At 34.7% G+C, this 5,098-nt stretch overlaps 1 long non-coding RNA gene across 1 annotated transcript; it reads left to right on the top strand.

The window, feature by feature from the left end:
• Positions 1-3,341: 3,341 nt before the first annotated feature.
• Positions 3,342-5,098, top strand: LOC140005724 (uncharacterized). Its single transcript, XR_011813291.1, has 2 exons — positions 3,342-3,624; positions 4,813-5,098. It is a non-coding gene; the product is annotated as an uncharacterized lncRNA (long non-coding RNA).

The raw sequence follows: 5,098 nt of genomic DNA, 5'->3' as shown, positions 1-5,098 counted from the left end.
CCCCATACTCAACTAAGGTTGGCCGAAAATGTTGACCAAAAAAACAAAGGAAAAGAAAAAAATTTGAGAGTTAATCACCTCGCGACAAGTGGCGGTCATTCATGAATTGTTGACTAACTAATTTCCTCCATATTTATCACTAAAAACTACTCAAAATGCTCTCCATTTTCACCATATCAGCCGTGAGAGAGAGAGAGGGAAAAACAAGAGAAAGAGAGCTTCAATCCATCTTGGGTTTTGCTTGATTGAGTGAGAAAACAAGAAAACTAAACCGATTAACTTGCAAATTGAGAGTTTGGGAAGCTTAGGGAGCTAAATTTCACAAGGAAAGGTGAAGGATAACTCTTGCAAGCCCTTTTATTGAGATTTGGACTCCAACCAAGGAGTTGGACCTGAACGTGATTTTTAAAAAGCACTACATTTTGGTGAGTGCTTCCAAATACCTGGTTGAACTGGACACTTGTTGTCAATACTTGATCAATGTAAATACATGATATGTGATTTGTTTGATCGGGCAAGAGTGTACTTTATCGCACTTGTCCTAATATGGTATATACTTGTTTATTGTTGCAATTAACTTGATATATTTGTACTTGAGTTGTAAGTGTGGAGCAGCAGTATGTACCACACTCAATCTGAGTGGGAGGTGCCTCTCATTTCCGTCTTCATACTTTTATTTTGATTCAGTCGATTGGAGATGTTATCTCATCGACATCTTGGAGACCCAAACCCCACTGGCTAGTTAATCGAGTCGAGTCGGTAAGAGGTTGGTCGATTAAATAACGAACCATGGGTAGTTAGTGATGTCGAGTGGAGTGTTATCTCCTCGACTAATCGATATACTCGAATATTACCACCAATATTTAGTTGGTGTTCGGGCCCGATAAGGGGGTTGAATGGTGGATGGATTGGAGTTAAGCGAAGAACTATTGGACTGGTTACTTTCCTTGAAAGTTGACGAAGTGTCAACTAATACTTGATCAAACTTTGGTGAAGCAATGGAAATTTGGCTCCTGAGAGCCATCGGTATCCTTACATCTAGATTGTTATTTGTAGTATTATTGTTTCTTTTAGAAAAGAATTTTTCACTCGTCATTTTGAAATTTGCTACTTGAAGTGTGTTGTTCACTTTTATGAACTTGTTATGCTCGCTCTTTTGCTACGTGGATATTTGTACTTTTAAATAATGGTCAACTTGCTATTTGGAACCTCATTGAGTTTTTAGCTCATTCCACTCCATTTGTTTTCCTTACAGGGGGTACGAGCGAGGCGTGAGATTTGTACAGACTAGCATAGTCAATTTTTTTTTGTTTTTGCTATTGTACTCGCGCTAACACCCCACTAGGGTTGATTTTACTTGGGTTGTAAATACTTTAACGTTTTGGGCGTGTATAAACCTTGTAGCTGGATTTGAACATCAATGTATATGTTCAATTTGAGATTGTTGTTTCATTTCATCTCTATGGACGCGGTATCTTTCTCGAGTTACGCGTGAGTAAGTCCTAGCGAGAGTTGGGCAGGCGGTCCGCTAAAGTTTAGGGTACGCCCTAAGGGGAGGTGGGGTCATCACAGACTTCACTAGTTCTTCTTAGTTTTTGTATAATAGTTAGCGTAGTTTATCCATCTTATAATTGTAGTTAGAATTAAGAAGCAAGATGGAGAGTTTGGAACTCCTGTGACAAGTGAGACTTCCCTCCTATCACTTTTTCTTTTGTATTTGAGTTTCTGTTTAGCTATAATACATGTATGATCTTTCTTTTATTCTCTTCATGTTTTGCTAAAGTTTATGTCTAGAGTTATCGATGAACTTTCTACATCTTGTTAGTGATATTTAATTGGTTATTTGATTACATTATTTTGAACAAGTTATTTATCACTTTAGCTTTTCTAATCATGATTAGCTGGCCATTAATTATGATAATCTTAAGGTATTAAATTTACAATGAGAATTGAAATTTGACACTAGTTTAATAAAGTGTTAAATCTAGAGAGTACACTCACGAGAGTAGATGTACACCTTTGTGACTTTAGTGGCCTGTTTTATGTAATTTCATACAAGAAATAAGTTTGTAGTTAATTTTATAATCACGAGAATAGATTTGGTATAGATACAAGTATAGTTGATTCACTACGATGGTAGATTTCATATATATACATTAAGAAATTATGTCATAACTAGTTAAAATAATAACATTCAATTAACCAATAATTTCATTAGTAAGAATAGTAAGGAATTTCATAACTCTAGAAGTTTTTTATTGTTATTTTTATTACTTTTATTTCATGTTTGTAGTGTACAATTAATTTCTTGCACTTGTAATAGTCCAAATAATAAAAGAATTCAAAAACCATTAGTAATTGACAATCTTCATTGCAAGATCAACACCTAATATTCTCTGTACTCGACAAATGATCTGTATACTTATAGAAAACAAGGTATTTAAGTTTTATTAAAATTTGGTGCATGGTAAAATCTCATCAAGTTTTTTGCATCGTTACCGGAGAAGATTTGATTCAATATCAATGCTAAGAACAATTTTATTAGTTTAGATATTTTTACTTGCTTTTCTTATTTTTGTTACTGTAGGCACCAAATTTTTTATTTTTTAACTTTATTTGTTTAATTAATTTAATTTTAGCTTTATTTGTTTCAATTTTAGGGTTTTTTTAATTTTTTTTTAATTTTATTTTTATTTTGTTCTGGTTTATTTTATTATTTATTATTTTTTTTATTTTATTTTTGTCTTCATACTAAATTTCAGAAAAACAAAAGAAAAAAAAAGGAAAAAAAGAAAAAAGAAAAAAGAGTGAAAATGACAAGTGGAAGGGACATGCATGGGGACAAGTGTCCCTTTTGAGCATTAGACAACAAGGCACCCAAAGGGTTAGGTGTTAGATACTTGGAGGCCAAGATTTAAAGGAAAAGAAATAACCAAAGAACGGGGGGAGGCTTCGAAAAAAAAGAGAACGAGAAAAGCAACGAGAAAAGAAAAACTAGGAAAGGGAGGTAGAAGAAAGCATAGTTATTAAACCCGGCCCGGCCCGGCGGTCGAACCGGTCAAACCGGTGACCCGGTCATAAAACCGGGCCGGGTTACTAATTAGATCGGAGTTGCAAAGAACCCGCTGGAACCCGCTCGACCCGGACGGTTTAACCATGGACCCGCTAGAACCGGCGGTTATTGATAAACCCGGTGGGTTTTGGCAAAATTTTTGAATTTACCATTTTACCCAATTTTTTTTATTTTGACCAATCACACTACATGGGCATTATCGTCTTTTCGCTACATTTCTAGCCAATTGAAAGAGTAAATCAGAAAAATTGAAAAGGGGCTCGGGCATTCGGCCGTCATTAGGGATTTAGGCGTTTAGGGATTTTTTCTTCTTTGTTTCTCTAAGAAGTGAGAACCAATTGAGAACTTCTTCAACATTTAGGGATTCGGCCATTGTTTTGTCGGCAGCTTAATTTTTCTTTCCTTTGCTTTGCTAGTTGCTCTGAGAGTCTGAAGCAAGCAATTAGAAGTTCGAAGTTCAAGCTTCGAAGTGGAACTCCAGAATTCTTCCACGAAGCTGCCGCTGCCATTGAAGGCTTGAAGCTTTGTTGCCGTTAAGCCACCGAAGCCAGGTAAGCCAATGAAGCCTTGCTCTGAGAGTCTAAATGCTTGAACTTGAAGCTTTGTTGCTAGTACTGTGAAGAATTTTATATACTTTTTTAGTTAAGACAAGCACTGTCTTAAAAAAAAAACGCAGAATACTAGTACTGTCCCTCTATTTTTTTGACTTGAAATTGCAGAATTATGAGTAAGTATATATGTTAATCTTATCTAGATCTATCATTGGGTCCCCTAATAGCATTAATTTGACTATCCATTCGAGCTGAATCGGGAAGAAAACAAATTGCAGTAGGATGAAGTTCTTGCATTGAGGAGTTGGCTGGTTTTAATCATTCGTGTATTTGACAAAGGTGAAAGTGCCACGTACGGGAGTCAGGCTTGTCTTTGTGGACTAAATGGTAAACCCAAAAGAGTTGATATATTACAATAACCAGTGAGATACGTGGAGACCTTACCAAACCTATACCAAACAATTAGCATCATGCGGCAATGCCAAGTTGACAAAATGTTAGTACATAAATGAATCTACCATGAAAATTTTTTGTTTTCTTTCTTTTTTTTTCTTCTTAAGTTTAAGAGAAACTTTAAATTGTTAATGAACTAAGAATTGGTCTAAAAAAAGTTTAAAACTTGCAAGAACTAGGTTTGATTTTAAGATTCTCAAATTATATGTTCGAGATATCAAGTTATTATCAACTAATTATCAAGTTATTCTCAAATTATATTACACAGCTTCCCTGTGTAATCACCACTGAAGGTGGAACGCATCAAAGCTTCCATGTGTGTCAATTACAATCATTTCTAACATGTTTGAATCAGTTAGATACAAACTCGAATGGATTGCTTGATTTTGAGGAGTTTGGGACTATGATGGTTTTCCAGTTCTTGATGGTCAGAAAATTAATTAGCAATTGTTTCTTCCTACCGCTAAAGAAATCTTATCATTTCATTATATGCGTGTGTACATAAATTTGTGATTTTGGGATGAATTTTATTGCATTAAGATTTAATGAACCAATATATTCTTTGGTTTCTCCAGTTCCTTTTTTGATACATATAATGACTTGCTGGTAGAAGGCACGATATCATTGCTAAAAATTTCAAGAAATCATATTGGACCAAATTTGGACCAAATTTCGTTTTTGGCTAAATATTATCCAAATTTAGTGAATGATTCATTGATTTTTGTACTTATGTAGATGAAACTCTAAATTTGGATGATTTGGACACTGGAGATGAAGATGAGACCAATAATGAAGAGAATGTGGAAAGAAATGTTCTTAATGTGGGCTGTGATGTAAATGAACTTGGTGGTACTGAATTTGGCAGAAGTTGGGAACCATGGGCATGAATAATAGATGGAGTGAACTACTCAAGTGATAATTGTGGTGTTGTTTATGTTCATGACTTTATGTTTGGTTGTATTGAATTTGTCGTTTATGACTTATGTTTCATGGTTTGATACTTATATTTATGTGTGTGAAA

The sequence above is a fragment of the Coffea arabica genome, chromosome 4e, assembly GCF_036785885.1.
Source record: "Coffea arabica cultivar ET-39 chromosome 4e, Coffea Arabica ET-39 HiFi, whole genome shotgun sequence".
NCBI lineage: Eukaryota > Viridiplantae > Streptophyta > Magnoliopsida > Gentianales > Rubiaceae > Coffea > Coffea arabica.
Note: the sequence above shows the minus strand (reverse complement) of the source record. Positions and strands in the feature narration are given on the sequence as shown.